Genomic DNA, 27,591 nt, shown 5'->3' on the forward strand with positions numbered 1-27,591 from the left:
TTCCATTAAAGGACAACATGTCCTGGGCAACCGGTGTCCAAATCTCTTTAGTGAATATATTGGAAATAAAAGTTTAATATGCTATTGTTGCCATTACCTTTTATTGCATGTGGCTCCTGTCTTACCCTGAGCGCAACCTGCCTTGTGGATGTTATTGTATTTGTCTTCATAGTACAGTGTGCTGTTGTCAACTCTTATTATCCCTGTTTCATAGATGCCAACACAGACATACTGGCATTCTGTGACTTCCTCAATGTCAACGTTAGAGAGGATTAATGAGTCACCGTGGTACACAATCCAGGTTGACAAGTCTACCGATGTTGACAACAAGGCAACAATGCTTGTTTTTGTGTGATATATTTTTTAGGAGGATGTGCATGAGGATATTTATGTGCACTTTTGTTGCCAACCAACACCACAGCTGCAGAACTATTCAAGTCTTTTTGAATGATTACATACCAGGAAAACTGAATTGGTCATTTTGTGTGGGAATATGCACGGACGGAGCGGATGCCATGACTGGACGGCTTCCTGGTTTTACTACTCGGGTCAAAGAGGTCGCTTCTGAATGTGAGTCTACGTACTGTGTCATCCACAGAGAAATGCTGGCTAGCCGAAAAATGTCACCTGAACTTACAGCGTTTTGCAGGATATGATGAAAATTATCAACCACATTAAAGTACATGCCCTTAACTCACGTCTGTTCGCGCAGCTCTGTGAGGAGATGGAAGCAGAGCACACATGTCTTCTCTTATACACAGAAGTGAGATGGCTTTCTAAAGGTAGATCACTGGCCAGAGTTTTCGAGTTACGAGAGCCACTCCAGAGATTTCTTTTAGAAAAACAGTCACCACTGGCAGCGTATTTCAGTGACACAGAATGGGTCACAAAACTTGCTTACTTGTGCGACATATTCAACCTGCTCAACGAACTCAATCTGTCACTTCAGGGGAGAATGTCAACAGTGTTCAAGTCGGCAGATAAGTTGGCTGCATTCAAAGCCAAACTGGAATTATGGGGGCGACGAGTGAACATTGGCATTTTTGACATGTTTCAAACATTAGCAGAGATTTTGAAAGAGACTGAGCCAGGGCCTTCTTTCTCCCAGCTGGTGCATGATCACCTATCTCAGCTTTCAAAAGAATTTGAGCATTACTTCCCAGCCACAAAAGGCCCCTGAACAGGGAAGGGATGGATCTGCGACCCATTTGTGAATAAGCCAGGTGAATTGATTTTGTCCTTGCTAGAAGAGGATCAACTGCTTGAGACAGCAAATGATGGCGGCCTTAAAAGTATGTTTGATATAACTTCAGATCTCCATACGTTCTGGATTAAAGTCAAGGCAGAATACCCTGAGATTGTCACAAAAGCACTGAAAAGCCTGCTTCCATTTCCAGCATCCTGTCTTTGTGAAGCAGGGTGTTCTGCAGTGACAGCAACCAAAACGAGATTACGGAGTAGACTGGACAAAAGCAACACACTTCGGTGTCACTGTCTCCTATCACCCACAGATGGGACCATCTAGTTGCAGGAAAACAAGCTCCGGGCCCCCACTGATTCTGAACTGTGGTGAGTTGTATAATTATTTCATTATATATTACAATGTAATAATAATAGAAATAAAGTGCACAATAAATGTAACGTGCTTGAATCATCCCCAAACCATCCCCCCTGCCCTGGTCCATGGAAAAATTATCTTCCACGAAACCGGTCCCTGGTGCCAAAAAGGTTGTGATGTACTTTCGAATTCCTCTCTACTTGCACTCGTACATTAATGAAACATAGATTCTGAATTAAAATCATACATATAAGATTTCATTATGTAATTGAGTATCTTTTAAACAGCACTTTATTATGAGATTGACACCAATGAGAATTGTTCTAAATATGAAGCAATTGGTAGCCAGTAAATTTTATCTTTCATGACGTAAAGGTGACAACAGAACCATTAGAAACCAAAGTTCCATTAAAAAGTTCAATAAAACTTAACTACCTCTTTCTCAGTTGAAAATAAGCAATTAAATACTAATAACTGGTGAAGAAACATACATATGTTTTTACATATATATATATATATATATATATATATTTGTGGGAAAATCATCACTTCTATCACAGTTAAGAATGGTGATACAGATTGTACAAAGACATTTGACTTCCAAGTATCTTACATTTTGCTAACCTTTCATACCTTTACCTGTTTATTTGAAAGAAGTGGTAAGATGATTCTACTGTAAAAATTTCTATAAAATTTTTATATTTCATAATGGAAAAAAGAATGTTAAGTATGCTGAATCAAAGGGTAAGTTTTTATACGTGTAAATCAAAAAAGGAAACAACAGTTTTGTTTGCACATAAACCAAACTATAATGTTTTACAGATTGAAAGCATGACTGAAATACCAAAATGTTAGAAGGTATTTGGTTTTATTTAACTCCAATTCAGTTGTGAACATTACTGCTGAAATTTAATGCCCCAAATTTGTGTTTGAATTAAAAATGTTCAGGTCAGATGAACTGAAAGAGCCTTTTTACAATATCCTTAATAGACAAATTGAAAATTTTTTGAGGCAATAGGTACAGCTCAGACTAAGCAAATAAAATAAATTCTCTATTATCTAATACTTTTCAGTGGCCTAATCTTTTGAGAAGTAAGTTAAAATTACCTATTTAGACTAGTTTAAAGAAAATCAGAAGACCTTTCAAATAAGGTAACTTAAATAAGAGCTTGACAAGTTAGTCTTCTGAATTCTTTTAAGTTTATTCTAAGCACTCATCAGTTTACATAATGCTTACTAGAGTCTGCCTCAGCATAAACTAAGCTACTTGAAGTCCAAATCAGGAATTTGCATGGCAAGCTTATAAATTACATATAATAGAATCACTGAGCCATTGGAACCTTAGACATTATCTAGTTCAATTCTCTTCAGTTGAGAGAGGAGGACATTAAAGGTGCTAAAAATTTTAAAGAGCTTTCACATACATCATTTCACTCATTCTCACAGTAGCTTCATCAAGTAGGGACATAGATAGTAGTCATGTCGTTTTACAAATGAAGGCCACACACTGAGGCGATCTTCTGGCTGTTCCCTGGAGGCAACAAGTGACTCCAGGGGACTGTTAAGGATAGTGGGATCTTGAAGGCAGGTGCAGAACATTCAGGAGTATCTGTAGAGATAAATGGTGATTGGGAATCACCAAAAATCTATAGGGCAATTTCACAAAAGGAGACTCAGTTGGGTTGTCCATTGGCTGTGGCATTGTGAGCCTTGGGGTTTCAAGAGTGGTCATTTAGCTGCTCAGGGTAAAAGAGCAGGATAAATTGATGGGCAAATGGTGAAGTCAACCATCAGTGTCCAAGTCAGCCACAAGAACTGAAGAGCTGAGCAGAGTGTATTCCCTACCAACAAGTGGAAGAAACCAATGATGGGGCTGTTTGTTACAGGAGCTCCAGCAGAAGACCGGGGAGGCTGAAAATGCAATTATTATGGGGAATTGGAGGCAAGACAAACTTGGGTGTGAGGCCAGGCTCTGCATCTTTCTTTTGGCTTTGGACTTGGAGAAAATCACTTATTTCTCTAATCCTTGGTTTTCTCAGATTCTGTCTTCAGACAGTTTGAAGCTTGAATTATACAATTCATGTTAAAATGCTTATAGCGAAGTGCTTGGTACAAAAAAGCTCAAAAATAACAAATAATGAGCTGTTATTATCATTATTATTATCATTTAAAATCTGCCCCTTTTGTCTAGAAGTATTTATTTTTAACTGAGCCAGTCCTCTAAGCAATAAGGTGCATCTGAACATGGAGTTAGCATGCAGCAAAGGGCTGGAATATATTCCTCATAGCTTTAAGTGTCTGATCCAAAGTTATTGGAGACAGAACAGAAAGCAAGTTTCCTTCCTTCCCAGTGTAGGAGAGCAAAATTTGCCACCCAACAATGTGTCTCTTTGGCATGAGGATTCTTTTGGGCTGCTTAATCTTGAAAAACAGAAGACTCAGGAAGTTTTTCTTTTTACCTCCCCTTCAACTGTCTAAAAGAATTTAGATAGGGTGCCTGCATCAGGAGGAGAGTTATTACCAAAGATAACTTTTTTTAACATAAAAAATAATTATCTGCATGGCAGGGCAATTATTTGGTTACCAAACATTTGCCCTTCCCACCTCCCTGTGAATTATCTTCCTCACCTTTTTTTTTTTTTTTTTAATTTTTATTTATTTATTTATTTATTTATGGCTGTGTTAGGTCTCCGTTTCTGTGCGAGGGCTTTCTCTAGTTGCGGCGAGCGGGGGCAACTCTTCATCGCGGTGCGCGGGCCTCTCACTATCGGGGCCTCTCTTGTTGCAGAGCACAGGCTCCAGACGCGCAGGCTCAGTAGTTGTGGCGCACGGGCTTAGTTGCTCCGCGGCATGTGGGATCTTCCCAGAGCAGGGCTCGAACCCGTGTCCCCTGCATTGGCAGGCAGATTCTCAACCACTGCGCCACCAGGGAAGCCCTCTTCCTCACCTCTGAAATACCAGATTCCTACCCATTTCTCCTTTGCTCAGATAGCATATAAGCAATTGCCTGGCTGTCTGGAGGTCTCATATTCTTATAGAGCCCCCATAGGTATGTAATTAATTTTTTTCCTGTTTATCTGTCTCATATAAATTTAATTCTTAGACCAGCCAAAAGAAACTAGAAGGGTTGAGAAAAAATTTTTCTCACCAACACAAGTCATTTATTTCCCTTTAATAAGGCACTGTAGCTTTAGAAACTCTTTTTAAGTTAAAAAAAGGCAGTTCCTTTGTTATTCTCAAAGCTGTATTTAAATTAACCCACAAATATCCATTAGAATATCCATAAATATTATTGTTAATCTCATGAAATATCACTGCTTATGGTAAATTGCTAATTCAATGTAAAAATGGGACACACTCATAAAACTATTTTAATGATCCACCTTGTAGAGTGTGAATATTATTCAACCATAAAAAAGGAAATTCTGCCATTTGTGACAACATGGATGAAACTTGTGGGTATTATGCTAAGTGAAATAAGTCAGACAGAGAAAGACAAACATTATATGATCCCACTTATATGTGGAATCTAAAAGAGGCAAACTCATAGAAACACAGAGTAGATTGGTGGTTGCCAGGGGCTAGGGGGTGGGGAAAATTGGGAGATGTAGGTCAAAGGTTACGAAATTTCAGTTATAAAATGAGTACGTTCTGGAGATCTAACGTACATCATGGTGATTACAGTTAACAATACTGTATTATATACTTGAAATTTGTTAAGAAAGTTAATGTTCTCACCACACACACACAAAAAAAACCGTGACTGTGGGAGGTGATGGATGTTAACTAACTCTACTGTGGTAATCATTTCACAATATATACATATGTCAAACAATTAAGGTGTTATTTGTTAATTATATCTCAAAAAAGCTGGAAAAGTTAAAAAAAAAAACTCTCTGAAACAGTGTAGGAAGAGCAAAGCCTGTGAATGGTGTGAAAAATGAGGGGATGGATTAAAACTGCTCTTGGTTATTGACTAAAAAATTATAATTTTATTTGATTTTTTGTTTATTTTAATCATGAGACATGTTAACAATAGGTCTGTGCTGGTATGTACAGTGTAAGCTTAATTAGCCACGCTTAATGAGGCCAACTCAAAGTTTGACCTTATTATGTCAGACACTAAGGAAGGCAAGTAATCAAGAAAGGAGAATGGCCAAGATTTAGCTGCAGAAGATTCCATGAAGCATAGTTGGTCCTGTTCTTATTACCATTATTTTCCCTTCCAACTAGGTCAAACCTGAAGATTGTCCATGTATGGTTAGCCTACACTGACGTTCTGTCTTTGCAACCGCTATCCCAATATAATTCTATTGATTGTATCCAGCCTAGACTTATACATTCTTTTCACTCCTTTGGGGTTAAGAAAATTTTACCTAGTATCACTACTGTGTAACAGAGCACATCCATAAGATATAACTTATATAACTCTATATCTTTGTTATAGGGGTGGTTACACAGTTGTATTCATTTGTCAAAACTCATCATTTTGCTAACAAGCACTTTTCAATAACAAAACATAGAATAAAGTAATATAATATATATGAAAGTTAATAGAAAAGTTTATTAAATTCTGTAGATTTGCCAGCAATGACAAGTCATTACTGGGCTTTTTTTTTTTTTTTCTAATTTTGCAAAAGTATTACATTTTTTCAACTTGGAGACTCCAGAAGTTTAATTGAAGTTTTATTAACTTGGGGCTTTTGTGACCTAAATTATGAGAAAGAGCTTTAGCTAACACTATGCTTTGTGCTCAAATTAAGGGATCTCACTACAGCACTAAGAGTATTAATCATAAACTCTCAGTCTATTTATTTGATAGAACAGGCAACAGAGAAGAAAATGAATCTCTCCAGTATTGTAAGCCACAGTTATATAGCTGTATTGCTTCTAATTGTCTGATCTACAAATTTTGAAACAAATGGAAGAGATTTAAACAATGTTGTCCCTTGCAGCTACATGGATGGACCTAGAGACAGTCATACTGAGTGAAGTAATTCAGACCAGAGGAGTACAAATATCATATGATATTGCTTATAAGTGGAATCTAAAAAAATGGTACAAATGAACTTACATACAAAACAGAAATAGAGTTACAGATGTAGAAAACAATCTTATGGTTACAAGGGGGGAAGGTGGGGAGGGATAAATTGGGAGATTGGGATTGACATACACATAATACTATATATAAAATACATAACTAATAAGGACCTACTGTATAGCACAGGGAACTCTACTCGATACTCTGTAATGACCTACATGGGAAAAGATTCTAAAAAAGAGTGGATATATGTATATGTATAACTGATTCACTGTGCTGTACAGCAGAAAGTAATACAACATTTTAAATCAACTATACTCCAACAAAGATTTTAAAAATAAAATAAACAATATTGTCCTTAAATGGAAGCAGAATAATAAAACCTAAAGTAAGTTCATTCTATGTCAGTGAATGTGTCTCCTAGAAATGAAAAAAGAAAAAAAAAGGAAAAGGATTAGAAAGACAAATACACAAACACATGTAGATTATATTAAAACATAATTATAAACATCAGGTATTCAAGATAGCTTAAACTGTACTAAATAGACATAGCGTTATATTAATTAGGCTATCCTGTGTTTCTGTTAAATATTATACTATTTGGCTGTTTAAATAATTGGTCACCAATTTAGTTTAAGATGCAAATTATTAATTTATTCATAATAATTTCAATAGATACGCTGGAAGGATTAAATAAAAATATACATATAAAGTGATTAGCATAATTCTTGGCAGAGAATTTGCACCCAATAGATTGCAATTATTAAAGTTATGTACTATTTGAGTGGCAAGGTTTCTTTCCCCCAGCCCAGTTTTAATGTTATATTTGAGAGAACAAATCAGCAATTTAACATTTGACTTTATTTTAAGATAGAGATAGTCAGGTGTCTTCGTATCTCTTTGTATTTGTAACTCTAACAATACAATTGATCAGGAAACATAGAAATTATAAGGCACAGTTTGCCAAAATTGCTATGAATCTATGCCCTTGAGAAGTCTCCTGAGGGACATTGCTACTAACCTCAAAAATACAGAGAGGAATGTAGGCTTCAAAGTAGGATGTAGTAAAGCTTTAATGAAAGTGAAATGTGAAAAAATAAGAGTACAATCAGATATTTCATACCTTATAAATGAAAAAAGTTAGATGAGTTTATTTTTACAAGGCTCTAAAAAGGCATAGGTGATGTTAATTTAGGCAGCTGAATTGTTTCAGATAAACAATGACTTAAAAGCAGTTACCATAGCAAATGTGTTAATGATTTAGAAAAGACTAAGTAAAATCCATCCAACTGAGGAAATAAAAACACAAAGCACTAAACCTTAGATCCTCTTTAAAGTGATATTTTACTTATTTATTTTGTTTAGGAGAGTTTTCCTCAACAGAGCAATTCATTTCTTCTGCTTTAATATATAATTAAGTTGCTTGTGCATAATTGTATTCCTTTAATTTACATTTCTAAGAAATCATGGAACTTCAAAATAGAAAGTTCATTACAATGTTAATATTTAACACTTCAAAAAAATCCCCCTGTGCAAATAACTAAATTAACTGCTTGATTAATTCTATTTACTACATTCCTTTTCTCTTTCATTCATGCCATTTTTTTCCAGTTTCACTCAAGAATTTAATTCTCTATGATTTATTGGGCAAGGAAATATTTTTCTTGGTTTATTTGGTTGACTTGTTTCATGTGTGAACTTTGCATTTTTTTTTCTTTTACTGCTGTCAATTACCTCCAGAAAGCAATTTTTAAAATTGTCCACCAGACGTCAACTGTACTAAAGTATATTCTCCCCACCAAATTTTGAAAATCCTACAATGTACCACCATTATTTAAAGGGTAAAATATGTCCCTATAATCTTTGTAATATAAGATAAAGGTATCAGATTATAGAAAAAAAAGTAGTTCTAAATGAGAGCTAACTTGTTAGAGTCCTAAAAGAAGAGTGTACTATAAAAAAATGAGAGGATATTCTTTATTATATTATAACTAGAATAATGGGTTGGGGGAATGGATCCTCTCTTTAGGTTAGCTAGATGTTCATATGTTTAGTTCATTGCATATTTAAAATACAGTATTTGATGAATGTTAAATGCCCACAGAGTACTGTGATTAACTGAAGGATGAGCCTATAAATTACTTGAAAGCAAGGTCTCTGCCCAATTCCTGATTGTCTCCTCAGTGTCCAAAATAGTATAAGGAAAGAGAAAAAGGAAACACTAGGTAGTGAAAGAAGAGAGAAGGGAATAATAGAAGAAAAGAAGAGAAGAGAATCAGTGTCCTGAGTTGATTAGAAACATTGCCTGTTGTGAAAGATGTGTCATCTCCAAGGCTGGCTCTTGTACTTAAGTGTATTCCTGGGCCTCATTTTACCCATCTGACTAATGGGGATAATATTATCCACTTCATAGAGTCCTTGGGAGAATTAAATGAGATCATCTCTTCAAAGTATCTGGCACAAAGTGAACTTCCAATACAAGATATTTACCACATCTGGCAGAATGTATCATACAAGTCATCATTTGAAGCAGGTTCTTTTCCAAATCCTGGTAGATAACTTGAATAAAGGAATCAAGATCAAGCCAATCTTACCTGACAAAGTGTTGGATTAAGTGAGCTCACAGTTTAAAATACTAAAGAATTCACCCATATTAAAGAGCCAAATAATGGAACTCCAGTAGAGCAAGCAAAAATTCAAATATAGAAGGAAGAATTGACTAAAGGAAAAAAAAAAAAGAAGAAAAAAACTAATAAATTAGGCCATGGAAGGCAAAGCTAAGTGTAATTAAAAAGGAATACTAGATTTATACTTAATGATTTGGAAGCAGTCTTCCTTTCTATTCTGTATTGAGCAATTCCTCCTTAGAACCCTGGGTCCTGCCTCAGCCACTTGGATTTAAAAGGATAAGCTAAAACTGGAAAATGAGGAAGAAATGCTAGAGACGGAATCAAGATACACACTAGTAAATTTGAGATCTGGGATGTAAACATAGGTAGGCAGGACTCCAGAGCTCTTATCCATGCTTTTTTTTTTTTTTAATTGGGGTATAGTTGTTTTACAATGTTGTGTTAGTTTCTGCTGTAGAATGAAGTGGAGTTCCCTGTGCTATACAGCAGGTTTTCATTAGTTATCTATTTTATACATATTAGTGTATATATGTCAATCCCAATCTCCCACTTCATCCCACCCCTCCATCCCCCCTTGGTGTCCATATGTTGTTCTCTACATCTGTGTCTCTATTTCTGCCTTGCAAAATGGTTCATCTGTACCATTTTTCTAGATTCCACATATATGCGTTAATATATGATATTTGTTTTCCTCTTTCTGACTTACTTCACTCGTATGACAGTCTCTAGGTCCATCCTCATCTCTACAAATGACCCAATTTCATTCCTTTTTATGGCTGGCTAATACTCCATTGTATATATGTACCATATCTTCTTTATCCATGCATCTGCCGATGGACATTTAGGTTGCTTCCACGACATGGCTGTTGTAAATAGTGCTGCAATGAATATTAGGGTGCATGTGTCTTTTTGAATTATGGTTTTCTCTGGGTATATGCTCAGTAGTGGGATTGCTGGGTCATATGGTAATTCTATTTTTAGTTTTTTGAGGAACCTCCATACTGTTCTCCATAGTGGCTGTATCAATTTACATTCCCACCAACAGTGCAAGAGGGTTCCCCTTTCTCCACACCCTCTCCAGCATTTATTGTTTGTAGATTTTTTTGATGATACCCATTCTAACTGGCGTGAGGTGATACCTCATTGTAGTTTTGATTTGCATTTCTCTAATAATTAGTGCTGTTGAGCATCTTTTCATGTGCCTCTTGGCCATCTGTATGTCTTCCTTGGAGAAATGTCTATTTAGGTCTTCCACCCATTTTTTGATGGGTTGTTTGATATTTTGATATTGAGTTGCATGAGCTGTTTATATATTTTGGGGATTAATCCTTTGTCCGTTGATTCGTTTGCAAATATTTTCTCCCATTCTGAGGGTTGTCTTTTGGTCTTGTTTATGGTTTCCTTTGCTGTGCAAAAGCTTTTGAGTTTCATTAGGTCCCATTTGTTTATTTTTGTTTTTATTAACATTACTCTAAGAGGTGTATCAAAAAAATCTTGCTGTGATTTATGTCAAAGAGTGTTCTTCCTGTGTTTTCCTCTAAGAGTTTTATAGTGTCTGGCCTTACATTTAGGTCTTTAATCCATTTTGAGTTTATTTTTGTGTATGGTATTAGGGAGTGTTCTAATTTCATTCCTTTACATGTAGCTGTCCAGTTTTCCCAGCACCAAGAGTTAAGGACTCTGGATTTGCAGCCCAGTAAGAATCACGAGGAGTGTAAGAGATTCTCAAGGGCTTGAAAACTGTGGAAGAATGGACATTTCCATTACATAATAAAGTCTCCTGTAATCTTTTGATTCATTTAAGTGGCTTTGCTTATTTCCCAGACATTTCTGATTCAGAGATGATACATTTGGAATATTGTGGATTTATTGTATTGATTTATTTATTTCATTTTTATCTACCCTTTATCACATGGTAATGTTTTCTGGTTACAAATTCCTTGAAAGTTAACCAAATACTAGAACAGTGTTTCTCTTTGACATAAGAACTCATCACTGTAGTATAGGAAAATGAGTTTGCTCTCTGAGGTTGAACTTTGTCAAGTTCAGTCGTTTCTGTATAATTGAGATGCTACTTTTCTACCAAGAAAAAAAGAATTTTCTTTTTAATTTTGTAAAAACAAAAAGGAAAAGCATTAATGTACTTGAAAATCACAGCATATTTTTAATAGTAAGATAAAGTGAAATTGCTTCTTAGCTGAAACACTAAACTTCTCTCAGAACCAGCAAGTCTAACATATGAACAACCAGACACCTGATATATTCTCTCCTGAAGTTCCTGGCATGGATCATATATCAAACTACCTCACAGTTACAGGTCTGCCTGTTTCAGCTCTTAGCTTTCCTGTGGCACTATCTTTACTCTCAGAGCAAGGTTTCCTATGTGAGGAACTGTGAAAAGAATATAGGCCCTCCATGATTTGCATACTAAAAGGAATTTAGAACCAGAGTTCTCCTTCCCAATTTTATTAAGTTATTCTATGTTTGCCCCAGGGGAAAAAAAAATGATCCCCCTTTTTAAATTCAGAAATGGCAAAGTAATTCCAAATAGCTTTCAAGATTAAATTTAATCTGTTCCTAAAAAAGAAAATAGACCCAATTATTTCTGGTTTGTACTTCTACTACTATGTACATAATATAATAAATGAGGCAAGAAGTAGGGTAAGGTTTGAAGTAAAAACATAATCAACGCAGTTTGCTTTTTAAAATGTATTTATGAAGACAAGGCTTTTAAAATGATGATATGAAAAATTTGAAAATAATGCTGTTCATTACATGATATTTTTGGTAGTAGAAAAAACTGTAGTTGAAATAGTCTTCCTATACATGGCTTCTTAAAAATATTGCAGAAGCTGTTGAATCACGTCATTCTGGAAAAAAATTCTGGGATTAAATAGCATCCTAACAATAACGTTCTAGGGATTTCTACACATAATTAAACTTCAAATCCTATAGCCAAATAGTTAAATGGATGATAAAGGCAATTTACAATTTTTCTGAGCTATTTGGTGTACGTGTCGCTTTGTTTATATCACTCAGTTAAATTCACCCATTTATTTGTGAATTTTATACCAAGGATAGCATGGACCTGGGATTAAGTGCCTCCACCTTCTCTTTGACTTAAAACTAGACTTCAGCATCTTATTTAACACAACCCTCTAGGCAGGCAATTTTTGGCTGCGTTGGGTCTTCGTTGCTGCCCGCGAGCTTTCTCTAGTTGCAGCGAGCGGGGGCTGCTCTTCATTGCGGTGCGCGGGCTTCTCATTGCGGTGGCCTCTCGTTGCGGAGCACGGGCTCTAGGCGCGTGGGCTTCAATAGTTGTGGCACGTGGGCTCAGTAGTTGTGGCACGTGGGCTCAGTAGTTGTGGTTCGTGGGCTCTAGAGCGCAGGCTAAGTAGTTGTGGCACACAGGCTTAGTTGCTCCGCGGCATGTGGGATCTTCCCGGACCAGGGTTCGAACCTGTGTCCCCTGCATTGGCAGGCGGATTCTTAACCACTGCACCACCAGGGAAGCCCTACAATTTTAATTTTAATATGCTTTAGGAACTTGTCAATATGAAAATTATGGGATGCTTTTCAAAACACTGAGGGAAAATTTTACCTTAAGCATCTTTTTAAGGGGTAAAATCAAACTTCTTGCATGGTCTCTACTGACAAATTTAAATCTCAACCAGTGTACACTATTTAATTAAATTTTTTTTATTGTTACAATATTCATGCTATATTTTTAAGAGTACTGTGTTTAGTCAACAATTTCTATTGTGATCCATTTTTTTAAGTTTGTGTGTTCAATTAGTATTTTGGAGAAGGAATGTGGAATAAGAGTATGAATATATCTATAACCATCATCATTAATTTAAAGAATATATTTTCTATTTCTTCTGCTTTAAGTTATTTTTAAGATGTTTTCTATCAATGTGTTATATAGATCAGCTGTTCTATTTAAAGTTTTCTATTTTCATTGAAATGTAGGGAAGTTATCTGAATGGAGGCTATATTGTATATAAAAATGACACTAAATCATGTGAAAGAAACCAAGTTTTAACATCTAGCAGTAAAAAGATTCTGCCACTCATTTTGTGGGCCTTAGTTTTCCAATCATTTAGCTTAGTTAAATCAGTGCATTAGACCAGGTATAGATGACCTCTAAGGCTTCCTAAGATTACAAAAATTTAAAAAAGAAAAGGTAAATGACTTTAACAACCTTTGAAACTTAGAATATATTTTTCAAAATCAGATTAACATTTAAGAAAAACCAGAAAGAGACTCATTCAGCAGTCAATAAAGACCAGAAGCAAAGTCCTGCGGACCTCAGTATCACCTGTACTATGTACAGTTTAATTAATGTTATTTCAACTAGTTATTTAGTATAATTTACATATAAAATTAATCAAACTCTCATTCACTTCTGGATTATATTTTTGAACATTTATACTATACAGAATATTCTGTGATTGACCCTAAAGAATTATAAAAATGATTCAGCAAATATTTATCATTGTTCTACTGTCTGCATAGTGATATTGCTGCTATGGATACAGTGATGACGAGAACAGATAGCCCAGCCCTCAAATTGGTGAAAGACCAAATTTAAATAAATTAATACATAGGAAAATCCCAACTACAAATAAATACTATAAAGAAGATAAAATGGATTAATGTGGAAAGAGAGACTGGCAGGGCCTCTCCAGGAGGTAATGTTTGAGTTGCAAACTGAATAATGAAAAGAAGACAGCTATGGGCTGATCCGGGAGAGGTGAACTTTATGTATAAGTTATATCAAGTTCAGACGTGCTGATTGGAAATATATTTGGCCTGTTTAAGTGACAGAAAAGAAAGCCAGTATGGCAGGGCATAGTGAAAGCAAAAAAGGCATAAGGAGAAGCCATCAGAGAGAAAATTAGGATCAAATAATACAGGGTCATGTAACTGAGGAAAACAAACGCACACAAAAAAAGTTTCTCACGGGTGGGAGCTGGGTTGACATCCACAGCTAGTCAACAGTGTTTTCCTGTTGAATGTAATCTCACAGAAGGTCAGCATCAAACAAGACCACTCTGTGATTATGATGAATCAAGAAATAAATAAGACCACTCTGTAATTAGATCTGAATGCAGACAAAATGCGTGAGCATTGTCCAACTCCAAAAATGATCAAATGCTTCATCCTGGCTGATATGGGTGACTTCTGTTTCTTTCCAATCTCAGGTTTAGTATCGTTCTGTTCTCGTTGAGATCTGGATAAGAATGTTTAAGATACTTAATCACAACTAACAACATTCAATGTCGGTTAATGCCCACAACACATTTTGCTAAACCAGGACTCTGACTTTAAGGTTACAAAATACAATTTCATTTTGCTAGAGTCTTCTGACAATAGCTTTTCAATTCAGTTTGAAAATAAATCATCTGAGATGTATTTTCTACAATGACATTGACTACTTTCCATTAGGAACCTGTGTATAGTAGGAAATGCCTTTCTCATTTGTAGATTCCATTACGTTTGCATGACAAGTTTACACTTATTATCTTCTGTGCTCATCACAGATCAAGTATGCTCAGCATTTCTATCATTCTTCTCTTTTTCGAGGAGTAAGGTGATCACAGAGAGGTCAAGTAATTTGTTCACCGTCACTCAGTTTAAAAAGTTAATGGAGATTTTAATCAGAGTTCATCTGTACCACTTCAAAACCTGTTGTCGTAAAGATTCCTCTGAAACTACAGAAAGGAAAAACTTTTACCTCTACTCAAATTTTATTACTTTGTTCTAGACATATCAGCATAAAGCAGTAATCTTCATCATCCTTACCAACTTTGGAAAATAGATCAAAATAAATTTTTTTTAGACATATTCACGCACAAAGTCAGTCTGGAGTTGTCTCTGTATTTTATATCTAAAAATAATCCCAAATTTAACTGACCTGCTGTTCATTTTCTGGTGAGGGAAAAAAAAAGTTATCTATCTTAGATGGAGAGATGTGTATCAGCAAACTGTATCTTGGGAAATTAACCTGTATGAGATTCTGGAAACACTTTCGGGGTTTAAGAATTATATCTTGAATTCTGTTATGGTTCAACCTTATATCAGAAGTCTTTTCTTCTTGGGGGAATTACAGGACCGTAGGTCTTCATTGCCCAAGACATTTTCTCTCCTTTGTCACAAGGAGACTACAAATTCAGAAATTGGTTTTATGGCTTCAGAGGGTTGATATATGAATTTTAAAGATCCAGCAGTGCAGACAGCAAGCTTGCTTAGCCTAGAGCAGTTACTGTTGATACTGTTGCAGATACTGAATCTATAAGAGGAATCTTAGATACGAATAAGCAATTTCACTAGAATCTCTCTCACAATCCAGCTTTGATTTTCTTCCTGGATTTCCTTTATTCTCTCATTTTTTAAACTTTACTGTTCCATGGGACTCAGTCCTTGATATACTTTCATTTTAAAAAAAATCAAGGTGAGCTTATTATCATTTTCATGATTTCGACTTCTACCAATATTAGATAACTCCCAAATATGTATCCCTTTCCCAAGATTCCTTTGAGTACCTCGAAAGCAAATTCCATGACACTGATTCATTTCCCTCCCTCCGTACCATTCTTCTTTCTTTCCCAGGATCCTCAACTTCTAAGCCACTCAATTTATAAATCTGAGAGTCATCCATTACTCTTGCTTCTTCCTTCCCTCTCATCAAGACCTGCAGACTTTATCTCCTACATATTTATTTCATCCAACCTACCACCTCCATCTTCATTCTCACCGCAGCCCTAGTTTAAGCATTCCTGACCACTTGTGTCTAAACTGAACTCCTTCCTCCCAGGTGGGTTTTCTATTGAATACATAGCCCTAGAGTAATTTATACAAACTGAAAATCTCCTAATTGGTTTAAGAACCTGGGCAATGGCCCCTACTTTTCTTTACAATACCCTCCTCTGCTCTTGTTCTTTTCTTCTACGTTGCATTCAACTGTATACATATTTCTCCATTTAAAATATATTTTAAATAAAACTAAACAAAGTGATTGCAAAGAAGAAAAATATAACTTGAGTTATTTTAATTCTGTCCCTCTATCTGACACATGGAGCTTTTACCACGCAGACGTATTTATACCTTATGTTATTGTTATACTTCATGATCTACTCTAACAGATTCCAAACACGTATTTTTTATTTGTCCCACGAGGGGTAAGCAGAGGGTGATATGGAAGGACTCCGAGCCTTCACACAGCCTTGACTCCAAAGAAACTTTCTCAGAAGAGGCAACATCTGATTATGCTTCTTATTAAGACAAATTTCTATAAAATATTTTATTGGTTCCATAATAGTTTTCACATATAGGGTCTCCACCAAAATGTTATAGAGTAGGAATATTTATCTCAATTTTACTGACCAAAAAACTCAGCTCAGGAATGTTGTAAAAGTTGCCTGAGGTCACATAGCCAGTAGGTATCTGAGACAGAGCTTGAAATCAGATCAACATTTTAAAAGAAAAAGATGAGAAAATTGCAGATCAGTAACTAAGTCAAGGTCAAAAGTGGCTGGGGAAAAGCTGATCTAATCTTCTGATTTCTTGTCCAGTGCTCTCTAATTCTACTCCTCCCACCCCCCACCCCCCCAAATACTACATTTTCTCCAGCACAAATGGCACCTTACATTTACTCTGTACCGTTGATTTAAAATACAGCACTATCTAATCCATGTAAATATTTGAAGATCAAAACTAATCTTCTGACAATTTTTAAATAGATTGTTTATCAAGCATTGTAAGTGCCAAGTGTTGGTGTTATAATACCTGTTATAAACAACCAAGCTATTTGGTTGTGTCTAACATATTTAAGGGCATTCTCTAACTTATTTAAGCTTTTCCAATCTAAGTTTTTGTAATGAAAAATGTTGAAAGATAATTTTTACCAGCTTTCCTAGTTTTTGCCTATTTTTCACTTTTAATGTACTGTCTTGGCTTTATTTAAATGCAGGCAGTGTGTCATGGAAGGATCCACAATGTTGGACTAGCGCTACAGAGAATATTGATACATGCTATTTTATGTCTTCATTGCTGGGGACATTCGTACATTTTCCTCAATTATTCTTCCATAAACTCCTGAAATAAAACCAAGCATATGGTTGTTGATTGTGACATTTGCTCCGTACGGCCAGACCAGAAAACCTAAGAAGTCACAATCACATTGACAGAGCCATATGTCTCATCAAATTGAATCACTCATACTTGCCTCACATGCTACAGACTTCAAAGCTGAAATCATAAGTAAAACAAAACCAAGAGTCAGCCACCAAATACTTGTTAAATTAATATTTTTATGTGAGTAAGAAATGTGGTTAAAACTACACACACGCACGTACACACAAACCTTTGCATACATATACATACATATAACTTATAAAACATATATAAAACACTAAGTGTCTACTACATGTGGATAAGATATATAGTATATGATCAAGATTATATATATATACACATACATATAATCAAGATACATATATATGATCAAGATATATAAATATACCATATATATATAAATCTTAGATTTATGATCACAGATAGTGAATACTTAGTATTGTTTATCTTCTTGCCCGGTGTTCCTTATCCTCCTTCTGTAGATAGAACATAATTTTAGATGAAGAAAACAATTCTCCTTCCCAGCTCTTGTGATTTTAATGGGGCAGCACCCACTGCCAAGTTTCAAGGGTAGATATGTGCAGCAGTAATTCTCTTGACAAAAAGACTTGTATGAGTACTGGAAATATATTATTATGAGCTTTGAAAGAAATCATGTATGTGGGTCCACACTGCAGAAGATCACATCAAAAATGCCATTTGATGATTTTTTCCGATAATATTTGAAATTCCACTTCACTCTCCTTTGGTGGCTTCTGTAGAATTTGAAAGTAATGGTACCTGCCAAATCATTTCATTTTTCCCTTCATTAGTGGCAACTAGATGTGAGTTTCCTCCATGGCAGACCTTAATTTCATTCACTTTAAACAGATCCCAGAGTTTAGTTTCCTTAGTTTGTGCTGCCCTGAAATTTAGCTGCTGCTCTTTAAATCTGTAGTTTAGACTCTAAATATTGAGATTTCTAGGAATTGGATGCGGCTACTAAGTTTTGGGGTTTTTTTGTTGTTGCTGTTTTCTTTACTTTTTTTTTTTTTTTTTTTTTGCAATTAATTAGGTTTGCAATTAACCTGACTTTTGCTTATTGTTAGAGACGGTTCTGAATGAAAATATTAGAAATTTTAATATTTTTATAGAGAAAATTTGTTCATGTAATTATATAGATGAGATGAAAGGGATGTATTTATAGCAATGATGTTTAATGCCTTAAACCCTTTTGAAGTTGTATGCTAAGAATTACAAAGTGATCTATCAGAATTCTTCAAGTTAACCACCAGTTGATGACTCAGATGTCCCTTCTAATTTTGCTAAAAGGACATAATGTCTCCCTATTCAAAGCCCTAAAATGGCTTCCCATGTTCTTATAATGTCTGAAATAGTCATGTAAGACTTGGCTGTCCATGGTCTCCCTGACTTTACCTCCTACAAATCCCCCTTCACTCACTAAGCTTTAGTTATAATAAATTCCATGAGGTTTTCTCCTTGAATACACTAGGTACTGCTGCCACTTCAATTGCTTTTACACTGCCTGTTTCCTCTATCTGGAATGCTTTATCCTAATGTTTAAATGCCACCTTTTCAATGAGTACCCTTTCAATAACTAACGGCTATCTTCTTTATTGTTGCAACCCAGCCCCCCAACCTTGACTCTCCACCCCCTTATTTTGCTCTTCATTTAAAATTTTTTATGATTTACTTATTATTTAATTGCTTGTTTTTGTCTCTTTCCTTATTAGAATAAGCTCCATGAAAGCATGTAACTTGTTCAAGGTGATGCAAATGGCAGGAGAGACAAGGATTGCAAATCAGGCAGCCCAGTTCTGGGGTCAGTACTCTCAACCACTGTATCCCAAGCCACACTCACCCCTGTCACCTCCCAACATGCCCATTCACTGCCCAACACAACCACTTATTTGTATTGTCCCTCTTTGGACTCCTTGACATAGGTAATCATTATTGATTTCTTTTTCTCTCTTTTTCTACTAAAGGGAAGGTCCTTGAGTGTACCTTAGCTCCTAACATCACATCTGGAAGTGGAAAATGCAATGCATTGTAATTTTTTATTGTTTTTTAAAAAATAATCTGACTCACCAATGGTGAAAATGTATCATCTATAGAAGGAGAATATTGGTGCTGGTCAGACATAGGAGTAGGGTACTACAAAATGATATTTTTCATTTCCTTTCTGTAAGAGCTGTGGATTTTATTTTGCAGTACTTTACATGGCTTTGTGTCCATCACCTTTTTCTCTGCCAACCCAGTCCATTTAAGAAAGCAAATTAACCCAGCACAGCTGATGGGAAGTTGTGTGTTAAGAGGATTATACTTTTATCACAGGAAATAAAGAAATACAGTGCTGGTCTTTCCCTCTACTTGGCTAAGGTCAGAGACCAGGGAGGACTGAGCAATCCAGTGCAGAACTTTCTATATCTAGGGGAGATTTATCTGACCGGTTACAGTAACCGTTCTGGTTGTGTATTTGAGTTGGAAGTTTGATTTACTTTTTGGAAGTGCCCTAACTTCTTTTCTGAAATGAATACATTTGACAAATGTTGTTTCCTGGGGCTACACTGTACGTGGGGACTTAAAGTAACTCAAGCTTTGATCACTTTCAAATGGCGTGCATGTGGGCACGTGCGTGCACACACACCCACACACACTCCCCCACACACACGCCTCTCAAAACATTGAGATTGAGCTGGAAACTAGAAGGAAAGCTTTACTCCTACTGTGGCTCTGCAGAGAACCCTCATCTAAGATCACCGACTTTCTTGGCAAGCGGTGTTCAGGTTTTTAAAGGTACAGGAAAAAAGGTGGCATTTTGCCAGGCACTTCCTCATTGTAGAGAAACAAAAATTTGTGAATAACATGTCTGTGGATTTTGTCAATTTGTTTGTGCACTGACACTAAGCTGGTGTGGTCTAGACAGAGTGAATTTATCTTTTTCCATTGTGATCACAGCGGCATTTTCTGATGTTGACCTGTGAGATTATTTTGTTCTACAGGAGGACACCATGGTCTAGCTTTGAGTGTTAGGTCAGCTCCTAGAGAAAGCTGTCCTATTTCAGTCTCACAATCCAGACAGAGTAGTTTCAGGCAGTAAAATACTCACAAATTTATAGATATGTGTATAGATACAGCTCACTTGTTTTTAATAATGTTAAGAGAATCAGTTTTTCTTATCTTTCCTCTTTATTTCTTAAAAAACCTTTAAACCAAGTATTTATGACATTGACACTTAGAGAGTAAATTAGTTACCAAACTGACTCCAGATAAAACGTTAATATGTTTTAATTATGTTAGATCAAGACTTCTTGTCAAGTTCTCAGAAAACCGACCAGGAACAAAGTTTATTGCTAATACTTTATTGGAGAGCATAGTTCCAAGAAAGTAGAAATGAGGGAAAGAAAACTGAATCAGGAAATGAGGGAGAGGAAATATGAGGAAACCTGGATACTGCTTGGGTCAAGCATTAGTGTTGGCTCAATCTCATGGGCTTGTCTTCAGATAACCCAAATTACACACTTAGTTCATGCAGTGGCTGTTAAGTAAATGTTTAGTTACCGTTCCCCGTGATAGCTCTTGTAGAGTATACTGCTATTTGGGTGATTTTTATGTTTCCAACTTAACAACTTCTTCATACAATCTAATAAAGAAATACAGGCCCACCTCGGAGATATTTTGGTTTTAATTCCAAACCACTGCAATAAAGTGAATATTGAAATATAACGAATAACACGAAGTTTTTGATTTCCTGATGCAAAAGAAATTTGTTATAAAATTTATGTTTATACTGTGGTCTATTAAGTGCAATGACATCATGTCTAAAAAAATAATGTCCATACCTTAATTAAAAAGTACTTAAAAAAAATTAAATAAAATGTACTTTACTGTTGAAAAAATGCTAACCATCACCTGAGGCTTCAGCCAGTCATAATAATTTTGCGATAGTAATATTAAGGATCACTGATCATAGATCACCATATCAAATAAAATAATAATGAAAAAGTTTGAAATATTGTCAGAATTACCAAAATGTGACAAAGAGACACAGAATGAGCAAATGCTGTTGGAAGAATGGCGCTGACAGACTTGTTTGACACAGGATTGCCACAAACCTTCAATTTTTTGAAGAAGTTCAATTATCTGTGAAGTGCAACAAAATGAGGTGCGTCTGTACTATGAGAATTAGGATTTTGACATTATGGTTTCAGGCAGTAACACAATCACAAATGTACTCGATATAGTAGTTTCTAGTATGAGAATATCAATAGAAAATAAATTTGAATTATGTACCATATTTGAAAAAGATTAAGATATTTTGCTTCACATACATATGCCAACTGAACAGACAGCGAGGTCGCCTCTTCTAGATCTGTGCATTCTGTCATCATATGCACTACTTCCATGTGTTTTGATATATCCTGTATTTAGTCTTCGTTTTGCCCTAAAAGTAGTGTCTCTGTATAGCTGTATTTCTTGAGTGCAGTGTAGACCATGAGTTCCAATAAGCTTGACATTTGGTCAAGTAAACAAACCAAAGAAAAAAATTTGCTAAAAAATGCACTTCTTTGTATCTGTCTTTCACTAATAACCACCCACTATCAAGTCTTCTTTTCTTCCTTGGAAAATAAAATAAATTTTCATTACATTGCCCTATATGTAAAACTTTATTCATTTCCCATTTGTTGCTATTATTTATATAAACTATATTCATTATTTTTCAATTGCTATGTTTTTATCTAAAAATATGGTAACATTGAATTGAACAGCATCATAATTTTGTCAATTGCAATTAATGAAAAATGTTTCTGTTTAAGATATGTTTTACACATTGCTGTTGTTTTCAAGATCAAATTATGGTTTTAAGGAAGGGATATGTGTATTGCATTTTAGGAAAACCTATTCAAGTGAATAAAATAATGCATCCACTAGATTTTGTTTCCCGTTGGTAAAATGTTTACCCCTATAGGCACTGGCAAAGTTGTTGTTCCAAGTTGTTCATCCACAGAGCTGGATTCGTAGTTTCTCATGTTTCTCAGCAGCTGGGAGGCAAAGAAGCAAAACATAAGATGAGAGGTGTGAGCTGTGGGAGGCTGGTAAACTGGCTTTCCAAATAAAGGAAGGACGAGAGAGAGAGACAGACAGAGAGGGAGAAGGAAGGAAGGAAGGAAGGAAAGAAGGAAGGTAGGAAGGAAAGAAGGGAGGGAGGGAGGAAGGAAGAAGGGAAGGAAGGAAGGAGAGAAAGAAGTGAAAGTATAGAAAGAAAAAGAAAAGAAGAAAGCCCTGAAGTATAGCATTGATTGCATTTGCCTTAACTGTGTTACAGAAACACCTCCACCAAAGCCAATTTCAAGCTACTGATGATTTAACAACTGGCTCTCAATGTTCCCGGATATTTAACTCTCAGCTCTAGGAGCTCATAGGAGCTGGTACAACAAACCACTAGGTGTGAGGTATAGGTAGTATTAGTCTGTGTTCATGCAAAAGCAGTTATCATGGTGGCTTGGATAGCACAAGTGGATAATGTAGAGAAAGATGTGTCCTATAGGATCTAAATCGGTATCTAAGATGTAGGGGATTCAGGCCTTGATTATCTCATATTTATGCTTAAACTAACTTTTGCTTTTCTAGATCTTGACTTCCATTTTCCACTTCTAACTAACACAGCTTATAAATTTGTCCAGTGAATATTTAGAAAACATCATTTTCATCTTGATACTTCTCCAAGCTTTATTTGGTAGTACTGTGTCTCCATCCTATCTGGATGTACTGAAATTCAATTCTGACACTGACTACCCAGAATTGGCATAGATCTCACAAGTTAAGGGCTCAGCCCTCCACCATATTGCTATTTTCCCCCTATTTGTAGATCTGCATTTTCTCTTTCTTTGTATGCTTCATAGGTGTTGTTGAAAGCTAGTCATTTTAGATTGTATGTCACAGCAGTTCTAGATTTTGCTTGCTTTTTACATGAGGCTGTCATTGCTGCTTTGCTGCTATCTTTTCTTGTCTTTGTAAATAACCCACCTGGCCCAGATCTCATTTATGGAATCTGTTTCCCCTACATCATGCTGCCTCTGGGGTTTCCAGAGTTTTCTTTTTTCTTTTCTTTTCTTTCTTTTTTTTTTTTTTTTAGAGGTTGTTCCCAAGTGTCAGCATAATTTGTTGTAAGCCAAGGACTGGTCAGAGATTGAGTTCAAACACACCTTGAACCAATAAAGATTCCACACTACCAATGTAACTCTATGTGTGTTGGGTGCACCTTCAAAGTTCAGGCAGGATATGAGTCTACTCCAGTTTTCGCTTTCTAGCAGGCCCTCTCCAGTCTCTCCTATGTGTGTCAGCTATCACCCAGTCCTCTGGGGTTGGTACAGAGCTTGGACATTTTCAGGTCTCTCCTGAATGAACCTGCAGACTCCAAGCTGGTCAGAGATGTGTGGTGAACTTATCAAGTACTCCTCCCCCCGCACAAACACACACACATCTGGTTGTCTCTTGTATCCAAAATCCCCATTTTAAATTTCTAAATATAGGTCAATTTCAGAAAAGCTGAACAGTAACATGTGTAGTTGAAGTAACCAAATTAGCAAATATACAGAGGGACAGCCTATTTATTATATGTGACGCCTGCATAGTCAATCAGTGACAGAAAGACTTACCTGAAAGAATGCTTTATAAAATAAATCATTCAAAAAGAGAGAAGGCAGCTTGCTTTTCTGCCATTATTCATCAAGCTTGGCCATATTTCAATGCTAAGTATCACTTTTCTTCTAGAGCCTCTTCTGTTCTGTACTAAATCATTTACTGCTTTCAACCAGTGCACTTTTTATTCTCCTTGCAGAGAATTCTTCAAATGAGAGATAGATTTACTCAATAACAGTTTATCATGAAATGTGACTTATGTGACTTTGAACATTTTCCCTTCAGTATATGTTCTTCTTTCTTCCTTATAGACCTTAAAAATATAAGTCCTTGTGATTATCATTAAATCCTGCTGCTGTTAAAATCTTATGTTCCCCCATGGTCCTATTTACATAACTTATTTCTCGAATCTCACTTGTTGTAGCTGGTAGTCTCTTTTTTTGAAAAGTTTTTCTTTTGGGGGGGGGATTAGTATTATTTGTGAAGAATAGGCTTTCCTAGTTTTACATAGATGTGATGAAAAGAAAGATATTAATTTATCATGTGAATAGAAATATAAAATGAATGAAGAGATCAGCTGCATTTGAAAGTGTTCCAGCACATAGCATTTTAGAAGAAAGCTTTCTCAGACTCCAGCAGAAGTAGCGTCTGCGGGCTTTAGCTACGATCATACTTATTCCCAGTCATTTTTATTCCTTACCAAATAGGTTCAATCACATTAACCATCTACTTCTATAGCATTAATCATTTACATAATGACATTAGAATCCATTATTAATCTTAGATAGCACCAAGATAGTATCAAGTTATACGCACTTGGAATGCATTTTTTTAGTTTTTGGTTCCCAGTTGCTGCCTGAGTTATAGTTAGCTTTTTAAAAGGTCTCTAGTGACGAAGGAAAACTGGAACAATTTCCACCTACTATGGTAAGCCCTTGCATCTAAAAAGGGCTTTTAACTTCATAAAGTATTATTAAATGCACTGTTACATTTTGTCTAAAAAGCAGTTTTATCAGGAAGGGATAACAATATCCTTAGATGGGTGGGGAAACAGAGTTTTGGTGAATTCCCAAGGTTTTACCACTTGTGTCAGAATTGGGCTGATACCCCAAAACTCATAAAAGGGAAAGGGGGTTGAATTGGCATTTATTGACTAGAATGGGCAATAAAGGCAATATTTATCTCACTCAGGAGAGAACCCCAGTGAGTATGTGGTATCTTTCGAGGTGATTTTACAAATGAAAATGTGAAGTTCTGAGGGGCAATGCAATTTCCCCAAATTACATTCCCAACATCAGAACTGGGATTAAAACCTAAAGTTTCTGATTGCCAGTTCCACACATGGCTGTACTCTCCCTACCCATATTGAGAGCCAATATTAATAGTATCTTAACATGTATTAAGCACTACTATACAGTAGGCATTGTACGAAGAACTTTTAAATTGGGTATTGTTTCTCTCTGAAAGTTCTACCCTAGTTAAAGTAATCAGACTGCCTCTCCTCCCCCATCCCAATCAGGATCCTATCACCAAGATTATTTTTAACTGAGCTGAAAATAAAAGAAACATCTTTCTTTTCCAATCAGGAGACTTCAAAGATGGGGGCCTGGAACTGAAGGAAAGTAGGTGTATTACCTCATGAAGAAGAATAACAATAATGACAACAACAAAAGACATTCTTTGTCATTTAATAGCAGAGAGGTGCCTCAATTGACTTCATGGCTTGGTGGATTTGAATAGTCCAGTTACTTCTTTATTATTCTAGTCTTGTGGATTTTACTCTTTCGAAGTAGTATCTCTCAGTGCTGGAGTTGGAGTGTAACATAGCATCACTCTGTTGAGACTGTAAAATAAAATATTTGCTCTGCAGAAATGAAGATGAAATGATTATCCCAGTTTTCCTTTATTAATATAATAATAATATCATTTCTAATTAGGGATGCCTTAGGAAAATAGAAGAGGCCACATTTGCATTAAGATATTCCTGTTGTGTATGCCAAATCAACTTACCTGCAATTTGCTAAAGATGGGGTGAATTAATCAGTTTGGGTGTTAAGTTCCTTGGGTATCTGTCCCTTAAATTGAAGCTACAAACAGCACTTGTAATCAGTCTTGGCAAAACAATTTCAAGCTGATAAATATTCCCATAATGGCAATATTTGGCTGCTCAGTATTTTGATACCCAGCTCTTAAAGTCAAACCAACAGCATGCATTTCTCTGGCATTAATGTTACCTTTGTATATGCTTTTACTGGAAAGGCATTTATTAAAGTTCTCTGCCACCACTGCATTATTAATTCACTAACTACAGATTAAATCAGTTTGAATCCCAAGGGAATGTCATTGTTTACTTTCTATATCTTACTGGATTCACATATTCTTGGGAAAATAATTTCAGCATAAAAATATAATAAAAGCCATTTTACATTAAATATTAATCAATTTATTAAATTTCTGCAAATATAATATCATTCTCTATAATTAGTCTTATAGGTATTCATAGAAGTATAGATACTCATATCAAGCTAGATCACTTTTGATGTATTCTCACTTTTTTTTGGCTGGTCTTGCAGGAGAGGATAATCTTGATGGAACTGAGCAAAAGAGGAAAAGGAGCTTTTTCTGTCTAATGTTGGTTTACAAACGCCACAACATTCTAACTTATAAAATTGAGAAAGCTTCAAAATGGGCCTTTTAGAACTCTATCCAGGGGTCAAAAGAGAATACATTCTGTTGCAAAATGGCACCTCTGTTGATGACATTTTGAAGAGAAATCATACAAGCAAATGTAAAATCATAAGTTTTTCTTCGTAAAAGCAGTTTTTCTAGAGGTTTGGGGGGAGAAACTGCTTCAGCTTCTAAGAATATCAAGCATCAGTTTTCCATTCCTTTTGGGCTGAGTGCTCCAACTTCAACATGGAATTATCTTTAAACCACAATTTAGTTTTAATAATTTATCATAACATTCATGAGACAGGGATTGAGACTGGGTCCACTTCAGCCCAAGTCTATCATCTGTGCTTAAAAAAATGATTTTAAGTAATTTGCTTAGATATGTTCTTAAAAATGTATTTTTAAACTCCTTTTATCTATCAGCCATTTTTTTGATGTGAAATGAATTTAAAAATTATTTGGAATTAATTTTGCATTAAAAAGTGCAAAAAAAAGTTCAAATAAAGAATGCTTAAATGTTTTCTTCTTTTTCTTTTTAAACAGCAAATGCAATAAAATATGCAAGAAATAAGCTTCCTCCAGAATAGGATGCACAGAAGCTTTTATAACTATCAGAAAGTCCTCACTGGCCTTCCTATATTTATTTCCCTGTAAATAGAAAACATAGTCCTTAAGACAGGAATGGTTTAAAGACAGAAATCTATCAATCGATGGCTTTGTGTTGTTGAAATTATTAATGACAAATCATTCAGTCAGGATTGATTTCTCCAAAACACCTTGCCTCCATTAAGCATGATATTTGTTTCAGGGAAAGCGCAGCTTCCAGATCAGATTCTGAGCTCTTTGAAAGAATGGGGATTTTCTTAGCACTTTTCACATCTCCCATAGCATGACTCGTGCCCAGTGAG

The 27,591-nt window shown here is 35.6% G+C and overlaps 1 long non-coding RNA gene across 1 annotated transcript in view; it reads left to right on the forward strand.

Annotated features, from left to right (window-relative positions):
• The first annotated feature begins 230 nt into the window (after nt 1–230).
• LOC137771580 (uncharacterized) overlaps nt 231–27,591 on the forward strand; it is a 48,327-nt gene continuing 20,966 nt past the window's right edge. The window contains exon 1 of the long non-coding RNA XR_011075389.1: nt 231–1,569. This is a non-coding gene — a long non-coding RNA (uncharacterized lncRNA). The remainder of the gene's footprint in view (nt 1,570–27,591) is intronic.

Source organism: Eschrichtius robustus, chromosome 11 (genome assembly GCF_028021215.1).
Source record: "Eschrichtius robustus isolate mEscRob2 chromosome 11, mEscRob2.pri, whole genome shotgun sequence".
NCBI lineage: Eukaryota > Metazoa > Chordata > Mammalia > Artiodactyla > Eschrichtiidae > Eschrichtius > Eschrichtius robustus.